A 19,796-nucleotide genomic window follows, 5' to 3' on the forward strand; every position below is an offset into this window, starting at 1 on the left:
TTTTATGAGCAAAAATATATATCCTATGAAATCCTTTCTTAAGAAGAGCATTTGTTCTATTTTATTTTATTTACTTTTCTTTTTGAATTTTCCTTCTAAAGATGCAAGTAGAAGGCATATTAATGGAATATCATTTGTGTACACTAATTTTTTTCAAATAAAATTCTAATTTTATTTAAATTTTATCTAATTACCATAGTAATTAAGTATGATTTTATATTAGCAAATATGATTAATTAAGTATGATTTTATATTAGCAAATATTCTATTAATAATTGTATGATTTATTATCTTAAAAACTTTTGACCCCCTCCCCTGCGGTAGACTCCTTATGTTCCCCCATGCCGCAGCCAGGAGTCCCAGGGCTGCCACTGTGAGTCAAGGAGGAGGAGAGGTCAGGGCCGCAAGGTCTAGTGTAGAGTGTGTGCTGATCAATGAGAGGAGGCTTAGATGAGCCCGTACTGACTTGAAAGAGATGAGAGAGTGAGATAGTGAGCCAGAGCTAGAGCGAGTGTGTGTGTGTGTGTGTGTGTGTGTGTGTGTGAGAGAGAGAGAGAGAGAGAATGCCAAAGAGAGAAAGAGACAGACAGACAGACATAGACAGAGACACACCCACACCACGGATTGCAGAGAGAAAATGGAAGGCTCTTCTCCTGGGTTCCAGAAGCTACTTCCATGAGGATGCCCTTCAGCCCCTGGTTCCAGGTGAAGAAGGGGGATCCCACCCTGTTTGCCAGGGATGGGGAAAGGTCAGGTCAGAAAACCCATGTCTGTCTGCTACAATGCCAGGCGAAATGAAGACGGCTTGGGGGAGGCCAAGGAGCAAGCATTCCCCTATTCCCCTCTGACTAGGTGGACCAAGTCCCTGTCCTGCTGACTGAGTGACTAAGACGGTGCTGACCTCTTCTGGACTTTCCTGGAGGGGAAGAAATGTATGGAGACCTCAGACTTCTGGTTTGCTTTGAGTGGATTCAGGCAGATGAACTTTAAGGATATGAAAACTTGAGAGTAGCCAAAGTGATCTACAAGAGGTACATCGAAAACAACAGCATTGTCTCCAAGCAACTGAAACCTGCCACCAAGACCTACATAAGAGATGATATCAAGAAGCAACAAATTGACTCCATCATGTTGACCAGGTGCAGACTGAGATCCATTTGGTGATGGAGGAAAAATGCCTACCACATGTTTGCCGCAGTCTCTGGCTGGGCACAAATCACGAGTCTCCACACAGCTTGTAGATTCAAACAGCAATTCTTTATTCCCGAACTCACACCGGCCGTCTACAAACACGTTCTGGGGGAATCCACGTTCTCTGCCCAAATCCACTCCGTTCTCTGCCCAAATCCTCTCCTGCCTAAATCCACACCGCATGGGCTTCTGTCTCTCAAAAAATACTGTCTGACCCTAAGCACTCAAGAGGAACTCAGCAGCAGGATACGCCCTATTCCAAAAGAGGAACACCCTAATCTCCTATTACTAAACCACCCTATTCTAAAGGGGAAACACCCTACTCTCCTATTATGCTAAACTGCCCTATTCTAAAGGGGGAACACCCTAAACACGGATCCTGCCCTGGTCCTTGAGCAAGGTCACCTTTCAGAAGTCCTTCCACTAGACAGCATGGGAGTAAGCTGGCAAGGAATTTGTCATACCTACTTGGCTGATGGCTCCCAGCATCTCCCCCCTTCTGATTAATTAAACAACAAGTAATGTGGCTTAAGGACCGTGCCTGGTAGGTTGTCCAGTTCAACATATGGCTCTTACCCGTCATTGGAAAACTGACCTTTAGGCGTCAGCCTCCTGTCTTAGGTTGATACCAATGCAACTGGATCATACCCGTCACTGACTACCGGTCCAGCATACAGCCATACTTGTGGATAGGTCTATGCACCAGTGGGGGGGTGAGGTTCTTTGCCTCACCTCTGTTGGCCCCCAAATTTGGCCTTGGTGCCAGTGGGGGAGTGAGGTTAATGTGGCTTAAGGACCGCGCCTGGTAGGTTGTCCAATTCAACATATGGTTCTTACCCGTCATGGGAAAACTGACCTTTAGGCAACTGACCTTTAGGCGTCAGCCTCCTGTCTTAGGTTGATACCATTGCAATTGGATCATACCCGTCACTGACTGCCGGTCCAGCATATAGCCATTGGCCCCCAAATTTAGACCATCACTAGCAGAAGGGAGGAGGATACAGAAATGCCACGACACCAAGCCAATTGACAGTTCCTTTGGAAAAATTGCATCATTGGTGACACCATCAGCAAAGATCACTGGTGACACCATCAGCAAAGATATGCCAGCATTACCACAATTTGCTGCACTAAACGTAGTTACATAGTCCAGGCAAGTTCTGTAAGCAGTTCAAAGGGGAGGAATCTATCAATCTGTCCGTCTCCTCCCAAAGTCCGTTTCCTCCCAAAGTAAGTTGACTCCTTGATTGAGCATACTTGTTGAGTTATATTCATTGGGATGAAGATAGGAATTCTGGCAATGATGCTAAAAAGACATTAACCTGAAAAGAATTATTAAATATAATGAAAAGGAAAGGTGAAAGTAAACAAACAGATCTGTTAACCTCCTTAAAAAACAATCCTTAACAGCTGTTTACCTGATTTAAATTAGTAAACAAGCAGATATGTTAAGCACCTTTAAAAACAATCTTTAACAGCTGTTTACCTAATTTAAATTAAGCCATTTAAATCACGTGAATAAAAAAAAAATTCGGATCCATTTTCTCATGAGCGCTCCTCATATATAAAATACGCACACACAGACATACAACACAAAACACAAATGTGCAAACAAACGTACAACATATAAGATAATAATAAAGGCCTTGTAGCTTTACCTAGGTGAAATCTCCATTGCAATGTTTAAAAACTCTATAGTCAAAAAAAAATAAAACTGATCAGAAAAACATTAACCTAGGTTTGTGTGAGCTCAAAAAATAAAAATAGAACCTTATGATGTGGGAAAAATGCAATAATAAAATAGATATTGAAAAAAGCATCCTTGTTAATCACTGTTGCAGATGTAAGAATGGCCAAGCTGGAGTTCTGGATATCAGCTGTTATGGATTTGAGTCAAATCATCTTCTTTTCGATTCGTAGAAATTGCTTTAGTTAGTCTTTCTGGAATCCAAATCGGCTGCTGTTCTCCCTGTGGAAACACACAAACAGAGCCCCGACTCCAGACAATCACTGGGTCTGGACCTTTCCATTGTCCTGTTAGAATATCTTTCCAAAGAACTTTAGGCTTATGCACATTTTTTGGATACATATGCCTTTCTGCAGCACTAAGTCCTGATGAATCCAAATTTAAAAAGTTTAGGGTAAAAAGTGTTATTTTAAGTTTATCTTTGGGGGATATATACCCCTTTCCAATTCCCTCTTTTTGTTTTAGTAAGTACGTTTTAATAGTTTGATGAGCTCTTTCAACTATGCCTTGTCCCTGTGGATTGTATGGAATTCCTGTTATATGAGTAATACCAAATGATGAGCAAAATTGTTTAAAAGAGGTAGAGGTATAGCCAGGACAGTTATCAGTTTTTAACTGTTTAGGAACACCCACAGTGGCAAAATTTTGTAAGCAATGAGCTATAACATCTTTAGTTTTTTCTCCGGCATGAAGGGAGCCCATCAAAAATCCGGAAGAAGTATCAACTGTAACATGTAAATATTTTAATTTTCCAAATTCTGGCAAGTGTGTGACGTCCATCTGCCAAATATGGTTAGGTATCAGTCCTCTAGGATTGACTCCAAGATTAACTTGTGGTAAAAAGGTCACACAATTTTGACATTGTTTTATTATATGTCTGGCTTGTTCCTTAGTTATTTTAAAACGCTTTTGTAAAGTATTAGCATTAACATGGAATTTTTTATGAAAATTCATAGCTTCTTCTAGTGTAGAGAAAATATGTATGTCATGTGTAGTTTTATCTGCTAAATCGTTGCCCAAACTAAGGGCTCCAGGCAATCCTGTATGTGCTCTAATATGTCCTATAAAGAATGGATCTTTTCTGTCCCAGATTAGACTTTGTATAGTGGAAAACAAAGAGAAAACAGTAGAAGAAGGGGAAATCCTACCAGCATCTTCAAGAGATACTATAGCATTAACTACATACTGACTATCAGAAAATAAATTAAATACAGAATCTTTAAACATTAAAAAAGCTTGTAATACTGCATTAAGCTCTACCTTTTGAGCTGATTGTTTGGGTACTAAAAATGTAAAAGTTTGATCAGGGGTAACTACTGCTGCTGTACCATTATTTGACCCATCAGTGAATATATTTGGAGCATTCATGATAGGGGTTTTTCTTGTCATTTTTGGAAAAACTACAGGATGCTTAGACCAAAAAGACAACAAAGGATTAGATGGTAAGTGATTATCAAATGAAACATTAGATTTACACATGATTATTGCCCAAGTATTTAACTCATTAGCTAACTCATCAATTTGATCCATAGTATATGGAGTAATAATTTTATTGGGAGAAATTCCAAACACTCCCTTCGCTGCTTTTATTCCTTTGAGTATTAATTGTCCTACAGCCTCAGGATACCTAGTAAGAATAGTGTTAGGAGAATAAGATAAATGTATCCACAATAATGGACCTTCTTGCCAAAATACTCCTGTAGGAATATTTTTTGTTGGTAGTACAATAAATAATAAAGGCAAACTTATATCAATTCTATCCAAATGTATATTTTCCATATATGTTTCAATAATTTTCAATGCCTTTCTTGCTTCAGGAGTTAACATGCGAGGTGAGTTTGGATCTGATGGACCTTTTAGAATATCAAATAAAGGTCCCAACTCTCCTGTTGGTATGCCTAGATAAGGCCTTATCCAATTTATGTCTCCCAATAACTTTTGAAAGTCGTTAAGTGACTTGAGTTGATCTACTCGTATTTGAATTTTTGGTGGACGGACCATGGTTGAGGATAATAGAACTCCTAAATAATTAATTGGAAAATTTAATTGTACTTTATCTATTGCTATCTCTAGATTATAATTTTTTAATAAGTTTGTAAGTGTGGCATAACATTCCAGCAATATGTTTTTATCTTTATGTGCCAATAATACATCATCCATATAGTGAAATATTTGTAGTTCAGGATTTTGATTTCTAAGTGGCTGGATTGCTTTATTAACATATATTTGACACATAGTTGGACTGTTAGCCATCCCTTGAGGGAGTACTTTCCATTCATATCTCTGATCAGGACCTTCATGATTTAATGCAGGGATAGTAAATGCAAAACGTGGACTATCCTCGGGATGAATTGGAATTGAAAAAAAACAATCTTTAATATCTATGGCTAAAACATGCCAGGTTTTTGGCAAAGCAGACAATTGAGGAATCCCTGATTGAGCAGGTCCCATAATAACCATTTCATTATTAATGGCTCTTAAATCTTGCAATAATCTCCATTTACCAGATTTCTTTTTAATGACAAAAATGGGAGTATTATGGGGAGATATGGAAGGTTGTATATGTCCTTCCGCTAATTGTTGTTTGACCAGATCATGGGCTACTTGTATCTTTTCTTTAGTCAGGGGCCACTGAGGAACCCACACTGGTCTTTCTGATTTCCAAGTAATTTTGATTGTCTCAGTGGCCCTTTCTGAAAATCCAACCCATGTCTGTCTGTTCCTTGATCTATTTGAATTGGTGCTGCTATACCTTGTCCTTGTTTTCCTAATCTTTTTTCTTTCCTAAAACCTTGTCTAGCCCTAGTAGTGGGCGCATTAGGATTGATGTTATTTGTTAATGTCAAACCTAATTGATCTAGGACATCTCGTCCCCATAAATTTATAGGAAGATGATCCAATACATAGGGCTGTATAGTTCCCTCACAACCTTCAGGATCCTTCCAATCTAATATCATTGCACTTCTATGGGGATTAGTAGCCACTCCTAGGCCTCGAAGCGTTTGAGTGGCTTGTTGTAATGGCCAATGTTTTGGCCATTCCTTACTAGATATGATGCTAAGGTCTGCACCTGTGTCCAGTAGCCCATTAAAGTCGTGTCCTTGAATATTTAGTTTTAACATTGGGATAGAATCTAAATTTAAAGACAACATAGCCCAATCTACACCTGTGGAGCCTAATCCCCTGGAACCTCTTTTTACACTATGACTAGGAAATTTATTATGTAGGCTGGGTATTATTAACAACTGTGCTATTCTGTCTCCAGGTGAAATTACTGATATACCTCTTGGAGAACTAGCTATAATTTTTATTTCACCTACATAATCGGGATCAATTACCCCGGGACTTATCATAAGTCCTTTTAATGTAGATGAACTACGTCCCAATAATAAGCCTACTGTCCCTTGGGGAAGAGGTCCTTTTATTCCTGTGGGAATGATTTGAATTCCCATCTCTGGAGTTAGTACTGCTCTGGCAGAGGCGCAGATGTCCAATCCTGCGCTCCCTCGGGTTTGTCTGATGAGGGATTTAATGGACAATGTGTCCTGGGCACTACTCTGATGGTGTTGCTGGGTTCCTCCACTGCCCCGTATATTTGTGGTTGTGGGCCCCGGAGCATTGGGCCCGGCTGTCCGTTTTTTGGCAACGGAGCCTGATGCCTTTCTCCACGGTATCGTGGGTAAATACCTGGTCCTTGTCCGTTTTTTGATAAGGGAGTACCCTCTATGGTAGTTTGAGAACGGCATTCATTAGCCCAATGTCTCCCTCTACGGCATCGTGGGCAAATACCCGGTATTCTATTTCTTTGATACCTAGTTTTGTTAAATCCTCCTCCTATGGGGCAACTCCTTTTAAAATGTCCTGTTTGTTCACAATCATAGCATGTTTTTGGCCTGGTATCTAAAGCCTGTTGTACTGCAGCTGCCAAGACTTGCCCTTGTTCATTAATATCTCTACATAATTTAATATATGTGTTTAAATCTTCATGTCTCCATGGTCTAATAACCTCTCTGCAGCAACGATTTGCTTGGTCATAAGCCAGTTGTTTTATTAATGGCATTGCTTGTTCCGTATCCCCAAAAATTTTGGCAGCCGTTTGAATTAGCCTATCTACAAAGTCAGCGTAAGGTTCATTAGCTCTCTGTATTACCTTAGATAGCTGACCTTGTAAATCTCCATGTCCTTGTAAAGTCTTCCATGCCCTAACTGCGTCTGCAGCAATTTGTGCATATATAGCAGGATCATATTCAATTTGTTGCCGCTGACCCTCATAAGGTCCTTTTCCTAGCAACATTTCTAAATTTCTTTGAGGGTAACCGGCTGCTGCATTTCTCCTAGCTGTCTCTGCACAAAATTCCTCATTGGCAACCTTCCATAACAAATATTGTCCTCCATTTAGCACAGATTTACACATGCTAGCCCAATCTGCTGGCGTCATGTCCAAGTTAGTAATGGACTCGACCATGCTCACCGTGAAGGGAGCTTGGGGACCATAGGTTGTTACAGCCTCCTTTAACTGCTTCACTGTTTTAAAATCTAAAGCACGGTGAATTCGCTGCCCTCCTGCCTGCTCAAGTACAGGGCATGCTAATCTTCGAGGTCCTGTCTCAGGATCCCAATTATCAACTACGGGGTTTGAGGGCCACTCAGCTGTCTCTATCGGTGGGGCTGTTGGTTGAATTAAAGCCTCTTGTGATAAAACGGAGTTAGTAACAGCCTCCTGTTGTGGCCTTTTTTCTAACAACCCCTTTTCCTTTAAATTTTCTTCCTCTGTCTGACTAGCTGGAGAGACCTTCTCTTTTGCTTGATCTAAAATGTCTTTCACCATATTCTGAACCTCTAACAATTTACTTAACATCTTTTCAGTTTGTTTTAATCTACTATAAAGATAACGCAACCCAATAAGATAACACAAAACAAAACCGAAACTGAATGAAGCAAAAACAGAATAAAAAATCATTGTATCAATTTTCTCTTCCTCAGGGCCGACAAACTTCAAACCTTTAGTCAACCATTTTTTCCAGTTTGCCTGAGAAATTTCTAGGGATAGGCAGCTTGAAAGAAAAACAAAATAAATCAAAAGAAGAACACATTGTTTTCTGAAATGGTCACCCATTCTCTCGCCTTCCCTCAGGGGCGAGCAATTTCACTTACCTTCAAGTTTCAGACGTTCCCTGTACGGGCCACCAGATGCCGCAGTCTCTGGCTGGGCACAAATCACGAGTCTCCACACAGCTTGTAGATTCAAACAGCAATTCTTTATTCCCGAACTCACACCGGCCGTCTACAAACACGTTCTGGGGGAATCCACGTTCTCTGCCCAAATCCACTCCGTTCTCTGCCCAAATCCTCTCCTGCCTAAATCCACACCGCATGGGCTTCTGTCTCTCAAAAAATACTGTCTGACCCTAAGCACTCAAGAGGAACTCAGCAGCAGGATACGCCCTATTCCAAAAGAGGAACACCCTAATCTCCTATTACTAAACCACCCTATTCTAAAGGGGAAACACCCTACTCTCCTATTATGCTAAACTGCCCTATTCTAAAGGGGGAACACCCTAAACACGGATCCTGCCCTGGTCCTTGAGCAAGGTCACCTTTCAGAAGTCCTTCCACTAGACAGCATGGGAGTAAGCTGGCAAGGAATTTGTCATACCTACTTGGCTGATGGCTCCCAGCACATGTTTTTGACTTTTAATATATACCTTGAATATGTGAGGAGTCAGGGAGAGAAGACAGCTTCCCTGAGTAATGCCGAACTCAGGAGTCTAAAGGTCTTGCATGGCTACCTCCCTACCTTGAACAAAGAAAGGAAATGGACTTGTGCTGACTTCAAGTGCAAACTTTCTCCCAGTATGATTAAATTGTCCAACAAAATTCTGAGGTCCACAGTGATTGTGCGGTCCACAGAACTGTCTGAAAATGGATGCAGGTCCCTCAAGAGGAGTGATCCTATCAACCCATACCACATGGGTTTTGGCTGTGTCTTTGTACTGTACAAGCCACCAGCACTAATGACAGTGAGATACCCAGTGATGCGCTGATATATGATTCCATGTCCTTGAAGGACAGTAGCGTAGAATGGAATCCCTCTTTATCCCGTGAGTTGTAAGAAACAGATCCAGAGAGAAATGCTTTATAGTGCCAAGGCCAATGGCCAAGTGTCCCTGCTTCATTTCCCAAGAACCCACTGCCTGCCCAAGGAGATGATGCCCGCTTTCTTTGTGGTCCAGTTCATCTGGAGGCTGGAGAAGCTGAAGTTGGAGCTGGAGAACTTGGCAGATCACAAGGACGAAGAGAAGGAGGCGCTGAGCTCGCGGGAGCGGGTTCCAGGCAGGTAGAAGGAAGACTGTCAGATGATTACATATGATCACCTCTCCAGAGTCCTCAAGATTCCTGGCTGCCAGTCACCCAGCTTGGGCTACTACAGCCCATGCTCCTGCTTCCTAGACCACCACCATCATCAGTACCACTTCCTCCTCCCATCCAGGGGCAAACTTCCTTCCCCACCTCCTGCGGCTGCTTACACACTGGTCAGAAGCTAGGACTTCACAACAAAACAGACTATTACTACTTAAGACACCATGCCATCCCTAAGATCAAGGAGGAGATAGAGGAGGGGGAGACACTGAAGGTAACACTGCTTCTGCCCTGGGGGCACCGAGTATTACTTGTAAGAGCCACCCCAAGGCTCCAGAGTCCATGTCCAGGGAGCAGTTTTGTGGCAACAGAGACAGTACCTTGCTCAAATGAACCAGGACAAGGCACAGAGCTGGGGCTTGGCCCTGACAGCCAGGAGAGAAGGGACCCCTAGCAGAGCTAGGACCCTGCAACTTCCTAGGGAGGAAGGAGACAGGTCACAGGATGCCTGGTGGTAGATGCTGGAGAGTGGTAGAGCAAGCCCAAGCCAGATAGTGCCCATGTTGCCCTATATTGAGGGCTCAAGCTTCCCTTGATTTTTTTTAAGATAGAGAGAGAGAGAGAGAGAGAGAGAGAGAATTTTTAATATTTATTGTTTAGTTTTTGGCAGACACAACATCTTTGTTTGTATGTGGTGCTGAGGATCGAACCCGGGCCGCACGCGTGCCAGGCGAGCGCGCTACCGCTTGAGCCACATCCCCAGCCCATTCCCTTGATTTTTGAAGGGGGTTTATGTATAAATATAATTTATGCCTTTTTACTACAGTCTTGTACTCAATGACTTTTGTCATGGTTGTACTTATACTGTAAATTATGTAGCTGAACATGGTGGCGCATGCCTATAATCCCAGTGGCTCAAGAGACTGAGACAGGAAGATTGAGGGTTCAAAGCCAGCCTCAGCAACAGTGAGGCACTAATCAACTCAGTGAGACCCTTACTCTAAATAAAATACAAAACAGGGCTGTGGATATGGCTCAGAGGTTGAGTGTCCCTGAGTTCAATTGGGGTACTGGGGTACCAAAAACATTTAAATATATAGTGATATATATATATTGTGATATATATTAGATATATAGTGATATGCATTATAAAGAGTACATTTAAGGAAAGTTATTTAGTATAATAATTGTTGTATAAGAGATGTAGCCTTTATTAAAATTTTATATTTTTCAAAAACAAAATTTTTTGATAGAGCATTAAATGAAGAAATTACCTTGGTAAAAATCAGGCTAAGTAGGCTTCACAGTCTTTATAGGTGAGTATAAACCAAATCTTAAAATTTTAAAAATGCCACTACTTGATTTTTATTTCTAGTATTTTTTTTTTCTTTGTGGTACTGAGGATTGAACTCAGGGTTTGTGCATGTTAGGCAAGAACTCTACCATTGAGCTAAACCCTCAGCCTGGTTATTTTGAAAGACTGACTTTCAATACATATATGGTTTTATTTTTGTTGGGTTATTTATCCATTATTTCAATATGGAAATGGTTCTTTTATTGTTTGTTTTTCTCTTTTTCATTTTTTGTTGACTTTATATGCATCCTTGCATCACTGAGTATTTACTTTGAAAGTAAATATTCTTACATGTTGTATAGGGCAACAGGTCGTTTTTAAGAATTCTAATTAGAAGAGTCATAATGTAGATAAGTAATTACAAGTTGAGTCATAAAAAGGAATATGAATATTGTGATTTGAGGCTAAGATTTATATGTTTTGTTTACCCAATCAGGTACTTCTCTATTATACATGTGAATACTTGTGCATGTGTAATTATGTGTATTTTCTTTTTATGTTACATTGGCCTTCCATCGGTATGTGTTACACATCCTTGTATTCAACCAACCCTAATCAAAATTATTCATAAAAGTATTCATCTGCACTGAACCTGTACAAATCGTTTTTCATGTCATTATTCCCTAAAATATATTTACCCGATCATTTACATAGTTTTTATATTAATTAATAATATAGAGATGATTTAATGTATATGGGAAGATATACATAGGTTCTAAATGAATACTACATCATATTATAGAAGGGACTTAAATGTCTGTGAATTTTGATGTCTGCAGGGGTCCCAGAATCAATCCCCCAATGATTCCAAGGAATAACTGTACTTGCCTATAATTTTGGTCATTCATTCACAAAAAATTTATTAATTATTTGATATATACCATGTAGCCAAAGTTATAGAGATATAAATATGAAGAATACAATGTCTGCATTTATAATTAACTCAGTCTTATGGGTAAAACACATAACACTTAAAATATCATGTAATAATAGAATTCTGTACAGTTATTTGAATATTTGATAATAGCTGTCACAGTTGTAAAAGATAACTCATAAAAATACATAAATCCAAATGAAAGAAATGTAAAATTAGCTATGCTTAACTAAATCATATATGTTCAATTGTGTCTACTTAGAGTTCAAAGTGTTTTGTTGATAAAATTTCATAATTGCCAGTAAATGCTGGTAACTGCCTTTTCCCTGATGTCAGTTAGTTGTTCCTGTAAACTCATTGAATAATTTACTTTTGAAAGTTTCAAACTCTATGAAAATGTTTTATTTGCTAGACTTACAAGCAGATAAAAATTTTGTTTGTTAAGTTTTTGAAGTGTGCCAATATGTAAATGTTTGACAGTATTTTTTAACAATAAACACTTTTTCAATCTGCTACCTATATAATATGCATTTAAAAATATCTCTTCATATTTGTTGCCAAAATTATATTTTCCTTGAAATTCATTAAAATGTTTCATAAAGAGTTCACTACTTATGATAATATATACTGACATCTATAAATCTGTTTTACCTGGAACCTAGAAACTGATATATATTGCAGTTAAAAGGGTAAGAAACTGAAAGGAAAGTAAAACATTTTGAAGAAAATGTGGTTTGTTGTGTCATGCCAGAGTGGTACTGTTTTGTCAGTTATGAGTTAAGACCTTAGAGTAACTCAGTAGTATAGTGGAGAAAGAGATACAAGTGGATTAATAATTAGTCTGTAATCCCAGTGATTCAGGAGGCTGAGTCAGGGGGATCACAAGTTTGAGGGCAGTCTTGGTAACTTCTGAAACATTGTGTCAAAATAAAAAGGGCTGGGGATGTAGCTATGTAGCTCATTAGTAAAACGCTCCTGGGTTCAATCCCTAGCACCACCACCAACACACACACACACACACACACACACACACACACACGTTACTAATAAGGTTAATAAGAGAATAGAGATGATGTACAGATGGGGAGTCAAAATTATATTTCAAGATTATTGACTGTAAAGGCTATGATAAAATGGACATACACAAACTTTAAGCATCTTTATTGAAAGAATCTACATGTCAGAAATATAGAAAAAAATACTTGCTCACAAAGTTATGAAGGAGAAAATATACTTGTTCTTTTTCAATACTAGGGATTGAATCCAGGTCCTTACTCATGCTAGGCAGGTAATCTACCACTGAGCTACACCCCTTAGCCATACACTTGTTCTTTAAGAATATCATGAAAGAGCTGTAGATGGATGTTGAAGCATTTATTTGTGAAATGATTATAGTCAAGCGGGAAAAGGAGCTTAAGGAGTCAGTTGAAGATTTGGATAGACATTCACAAATAAAATGTGCCTTCTGCCTCCTTCCTCTCTCTCCCTTCCTCCTACAATTCAGGAAACCAAACACAGGTTTCTAATTAGGATTATTGATAAGAAAATTAAAAAGTACAGTACAGCTACCCCTAGAAATAGAGGAAATGGGAAAAAGCACAGGTAAATGAAACATTTAAAAGCAATCAGTTTTGGGAAAAAGACTTGATCTTAATTGAAGTCATATTTACTTTTATAATATATATTTGTTTTATGTGATCTTAAAAATCATATTGTACCCAAATATTTATATTCTTTGTTCTAAAACATTTATTAGGTCTTAAACCACATTTGACAATAATGCTATTTATTCTAACCCAACTTCTACAATTATATATCATCTTAAAATGTATATTAAAATGCAGTGTGACACTAAGTAGATCATTTGCCAGGAATTCAAATTTAGGTTTTTCTTACAGATATTGCAAGATAGCATTTGATTTTGTGAGGAGTAAATGAGAAAGCATATATTAGGCACATAAGAAAGAGCCTAATTTAGCCATTGATATTTTTATATTGATAATTCAGGCTCATTGCCACAACCATATTCTCAAGGACAATTGAGGTAAATAGTTATATGTTTATAAAATAATTCACTTAACAAATTATATTGATAATTCAGCTCATTGCCACAACCACATTCTCAAGGACAATTGAGGTAAATAGTTATGTCTATAAAATAATTCACTTAACAAATACAATAGTAAGCCAGGCTTTGGATTGTGCACTGGTATATGATGTTGAACCAAAGAGATGTGGTCTCTATCCTGGTGCTATAAGGTCTAGTTGTGGAAAAAATGATACTATTTGTTTTAGTCTGTTTCTTTGCCACTGTGACCAAAGACCTGAAAAGAACAATTTTAAGGAGGATAAGTTTATTAGGGGCTCATAATTTCAGAGGTCTCATTTCATAGACAGTTGGCTCCATTCCTCAGGCCTGAAGTGCATGTCAGAGGAAAGCAACTGGGGACATGGTACCATGAAGCAGAGAGAGAAGCTCCACTCTCCAGAGACAAAATGTATGCCCCCAATGACCCACATCCTCCAGCCATACTCTACCCAATTACAGTTACCACTTAGTCTCTATCAGGGTAATAATGTACTAATTAAGTTAGGGTTCTCATAGCTCAATCATTTCACCTCTAAACTTTCTTGTATTGTCTTATACATGAGTCTTTGGGAGAAACCTCATACCCAAACCATTACACTATCTAAATAATCACACAAGCCATGTGAGATAGTGCATGCCTGTGAACACAAGAGGATCACAAATTTGAGGCCAGCTTTGTCAACTTAACAAGACCCTGTCTCAAAATAAAGAGGACTGGTGATGTAGCTCAGAGATAGATCCCCTGTGGGTTCAATCCCCAGTGCTATAAATAAATAAATAATCACATAAATAATTGTTTAATTTTAAACCCTGATCACATGCTATAAAGGAAGTTTTCATTGTTAAGAATATAACTTCTAAAATAAATCACAGTTCAACCCCAACTTAGCCAATTATTAGCATTCTAATCTTGCACAATTGTCTGAATCACAGAAAGAGAACAATCTTTGAATGGTTGTAAGGGCCAGATAAGATTTAAAAAAAAATGTGGCCAGGCATAGCACATGATTATAATAGTGATTCTGGAGACTGAGGCAAGAGAATTGCAAGTTCAAGCGAGCCTTAGCAACTTAGTAAGAACATGTCTCAAAAAAAAAAAAAAAAAAAAAAAAAAAAGGACTGGAGACATGTATTTCAGTGATAGATTGCCCCTGGGTTCAATCCCCAGTACCAAAACAAGATAAAATAGAAGTGATTTTATTTTGTGAATGTTTTGTTTATTATCTGTCTTCCTGAACTCAAATGTAATAACCTTTATGAGAGTGGGGATTTTTTTGTTCTAACACATTAAACTATCATTTAAATTGGCACCCGAAACAGTAACAGACATATTACGTACATGAACAAATATTAAATGAATATCTGTGTTAGTCAGCTTTCTATCACTATAACAAAATACCTGAGGTAATCAATTATAAAGAGAAGAGTTTTATTTTGACTCACTGTTTTGGCGTTCCAATCTCTGATCAGTTGTTTCCCTTGGTTTTGGGTCTGTAGCAAGGCAGTATATCTGGTAGGAGCATATGGAGGATCAAAGTAGTTTACTTCATCAGAAGTCAGGGAACAGAGAGGAAGAAGGGGGCAGGGTCTCACAGTTCCCTTTGAGGAATACCTACAATGCCTAAAGGACCTCTCAGTAGGTTCCACCTCTTAAAGGTTCTATTACCACCCACTTGTGCCACCTTGGGGATTAAGCCTTTAATACATGGATTTGAGGGAACTTTTAAGATCCAAGCTGTAGCAATGTACTGTGTCATGTCTTGCAGATAATTGGAATTCATAAAAAATATTTTGTACTTACTTGTTTTTACTCACTGATGATCAGATTGTTATTTTAGTCATCGTTCTAATAACTGCCTCCTGCAGTTTCGCTTCCCTTCATTTAATTTACCCTGGATTAGAAAATCAGATAACCAAAGTGGTAGAAATATCTATATAGTAATAAAAGACTTTTACATTGAGAAAGCACTTTAAAAATAACAGGAGTGAATTTTCATGTATGGGCTTATCAAGATCTCTTTTGTTATTTATTTGTAATTTTGGCCATTTTCTGTGTATTTGAGTTGGCAGATAAGTAACCTCATAAGTCAAATGTTTTAGTTTTAATAAAGCACATTCATTCTAACTTTATATCACATTATAGGATTTGTATATATTATTAGAAGAAATTTAAAGTTGGGTACTGATTCTGTGTGCTAATTTTCTGGACCATCTAGAACTTATTATTTGTTATAATTAAAAAAATACTTAAGGTCTTTTTGTAATATACTGTTTATCTGTTCTCTCACTGTCTTCGAAATAATTTCACCTAGTTAATCATTTTCTGGGGTTACTGTTTGCATACTTGTTATTCATTGATTCCTAAGCCTCCCATCTCCTTTTTAATGGCAGTACCTAGCAGAAAAATGTTATAGACTTGTTTTTTTTTAAGTTTTATTAATCTTGGCAGCAGATTTTGTAATGAGTCACTAGACATTGAGCAACTAAAATTGAGTTTTCAAACAAATGAGGCATTACATTCTATTAGCATAGAGATAGTTATTCTGACATGAAGATAAAATATTGTAAATGGATCCTTGTTTACCCCATGGGGCATTAGCTCTTAGAAAGTGAATTTCTACTTGAAATAATGTCTGGATTTTTGTTGTTTTTGTCTTAATGAGTCCCAGAATGTACTATGAAATAAATTCCAATGAATCATTGCCATACTATTTATTTTCACTAATGGTAATTATCTCACATGAAATGCAACCAGTCTAATTGGATATCATAATAGAAAAACTACAGTTAAACTGTCAGACTAATCACATATAAAGCGATTCTTTTACCCTTAGAATAGTCACTTCTCAATTATTAAAACAAACGGTTTTGTTAGGAATATATTCCAATGTTTTCAACGTAATTTGGATTCCTATGAATGACATTAATTATTACATTAGGTCAATATATGACATCAGTAGGGAAATGAAACTTCCCTGGCTGTGTTTTTAAAGTAATGCCAGTAGTAATTTTATTTTTGGTAAAATTCTTACTTTCCCGTCTTAGCTCTAATAATGTATGTTTAAAACATAATATTATTTGTGGGAAATGTTTTAATAAATTGTGGTTCAACCACTGGATGTAATATCATGTAACTGTTAAAAAATTATGTGGATAGAATATATGTAATCAAATGGAAACATGTTTATTTTGGAATATTAAGTAGGAAAATTCAGGTTCTAATATTATAGTACAATGTGATTGAAAGGAAAGCAGGTGAGCAAGAAATGAAAGAAATCAGGTAGAGATACGAGTTTATTTGTCAGAGCTGACAAATAAAGGCACATCTGTCCATAGATGGAGAAAGGCAAAACATGGTTGGGGTTTGAGACTTTTATGGGCCAGGATCAGGGATCAGAGCTGGGTAGGTCCTAATACAAGTGGTTAAGGGTGGGGTTGGTATGAGGGAGTGATGACAGGCCTTTGAGCAGGAAAGAATGCAGGTGGTGAAGGGTTGGGTTGGTATGAGGGAGTGGTGAGCCCTTCTCACCACTTGGGCAGGAAAGGGAAATTTTTCTTAAAATGGCAGCTGTCCCTTAAGATGGCCGCCAGATGCTAAGCAAGGACCTTAGAGTGATTTCTTAGAAATACATTTGAATGATATAAATCAAGATTTTAAATCAAGCTTCTGCTAAGAAGGTAGGATTTTGAAAAATACTTTAGCTTTTATTTTTTCCCAATTTTTTATATTTCCAAATTTTCCTTAAAATGAAAAATTTTAATTATTCTGGGAATGACCCAAATCAAATAGAAATGTCTGACATACTGAGTTTCAATTCTCATGTAGAAAAGTATGGCTATCATAGTTGCTTCCTAATTTCTTTGCCTTTTAAGAGTCCCACTTGAAGATAAGAGATAGAGGTGAGAGGGCAAGTAGCACTGTAATAATCTGTTTCTTTTTCTCTCTAGTTTTTATTGTGGAAATATTTAGACAAGTACAAATCATAGTAAAATTAATCCACCTATTCCCAGATTTAACAATTCTCAAGATTTTGCAAACTCTTTTCAGTGATTTCTCTTCCTGACATGGCTTTTTTCACCCTAGGAATCTTGTAAAGCAAATTTTAGTGATTATTGTTGTAACTGTGAAGAGTTTTGTATATTCATTTGATGAGCCTTTTAAAAAACATCTACTACTTTATTATCACATTTAATACTATTTATCATAATTTGTTTACTATCATGTAATGCTCTAGCCACATTTAATTTTCTATAATTGTCCTCAGAATCATCTTTTATCTTTAATTTATTAGAATCCAAACAAAATACATAAATTATATTGGTTATTATGTCTCCTCACTCTTTTTTATTCTCAGAAACTGTTTTTAAAATGCCCTAGAGATCCTGATACAAAACAAGAGTATATTTTTAAAATAATACTTTTTGTTTTATTATAAAAATAGCATTTTTTTCCTATGTAAACTGGAAAATTTGAAATTGCTAAGAAGAAATCATTTATATTGCTTAGGGTATATTTATGTCACCTTTTTTAGATATTATTTTCATAGTTGAGATGTATTAATAGTTTTATATCTTAGTGGACATTATATCTTAAACATAACATTCTTTCAATTTTAGTGATTATTAAGGCATAACTTAAGTTTTTAGAGCCTATCTTATTTATTTATTATTTATTTTTATTTTTTGGTACTGGGAATTAAACACAGGGACACTTAACCAATAAGACACATCTTCAGCCATTTTTTTTTAATTATTTTTTAAATTTTGAGACAGTGTCTTGCCAAATTGCTTAGGGTGGTTCCTAAGTGATTGAAGCTGGCCTTGAACTTGCTATCCTCCTGCCTCAGCTTCCAAACTGATGGGATTACAGGCGGGTCTGCACTGTATCTAATGTAGAATGTATTTTTACAATGTACTTCATTACTTTCTTATTGCTGAAGTTGAAGAGACTTATATTTTGGAGAAAGGGGTGAAGTTCCCTTACTTTAATACCAGAGTGGAGAAATGGTTCAGGCCCTATTTTCTCTCTACTAGGTAATGGATATCTGAATCTTGATCTTTTGGTCATTTGAGAGGGTTTATTTTTGTCAGTTGGAAGACAAGTCAGGTCCTTGTTTTATATTTGCTTTTTAAAGATTGTTTACTGCCGTCCTGAATGCCATTTGGATATCAGAGTATGTGATGTGTTCATATCAAGGGAAAAAGTGATAGTAATTCAACTATTGGAAGGATTTGGGGCAGTAGAAAAGTGGGGACAATTTGCTATCTTCTTAAGTTACTATAGGTTGAAACAAGTTGAATTCATGAAAGAATTCCAAATAATTAAAAAATTATGACTTTAAATAGAGATCCCAAGGCATTCAAAATCTGATTCTTAGGTGTGCATGTTTATGGATGTATTAATTTCCTAGGGATGCTATAAAAAATTACCACCAACTATATGGCTTAAAATAGCATTCTTTTATAGTTCTAGAGGCTGGAAGTTAAAAATCAAGGTATCAGGCCAGTACCTGATGCTCCCTGTGAAGTTTCTAGGGAAGAATCCTTTCTTACCTCTTTGTAGCTTCTGTTAGTTGCAGGAAGCCCTTGCCCTTTGCTTCTGGAATATAAACACATAATTCCAAACTCTGCCTCTCCCTGTCTCCCTGTTTTTGTGTGATTGGATTTAGGGATTCATGACATTCAGTGTGTCTTCATCTTAACTAATAATATAGGTGAAGACTCTATTTATAACTTAAGTTCTGATTATGGAGGTTTAGGTAGAACTGAACATTAGGGAGACACTATTCAACCCAATGCAGCAAGTGTGGGTGTCTGCATATATTTGGGGGGTGGAATTCGAAGGTTATCATAATCTCTTTGAGAAGGCACATTCCATTTCTCTTTGCTAATGTTTATTTCTGCTTTTTCCTAAGTGTGTTTAATATGTAAACAGTGTTAATATGGGTGAAATGTTAAAAAAAAAAACCAACACTGGGTTAACACAACACTTTTAAATTTTATGATGAATATTATTCTGCACTTCCTTAAACTTAATTTCCTTGGATACACAGTGTATTTTAAGGCAAAGAGCTGCACATATGGGTCATATAGGGGCAGGAAAGGAGGAATGAGATTTGTTATTGTAGTATGTTCTTATATTGGCATGTCTTTCATAACTCTTAAAATAGTCATTGTTCTG

At 37.3% G+C, this 19,796-nt stretch overlaps 1 protein-coding gene and 1 pseudogene across 9 annotated transcripts in view; both read left to right on the top strand.

Moving 5' to 3' along the window:
• The window catches only part of Kansl1l (KAT8 regulatory NSL complex subunit 1 like), a 155,483-nt gene that overhangs the window by 63,980 nt on the left and 71,707 nt on the right, over nt 1-19,796 (top strand). The gene's annotated exons all lie outside the window — the stretch shown is intronic.
• Nucleotides 740-9,850, top strand: LOC143407175 (axin-2 pseudogene; annotated as a pseudogene).

Source organism: Callospermophilus lateralis, chromosome 9 (genome assembly GCF_048772815.1).
Source record: "Callospermophilus lateralis isolate mCalLat2 chromosome 9, mCalLat2.hap1, whole genome shotgun sequence".
Taxonomy (NCBI): Eukaryota; Metazoa; Chordata; class Mammalia; order Rodentia; family Sciuridae; genus Callospermophilus; species Callospermophilus lateralis.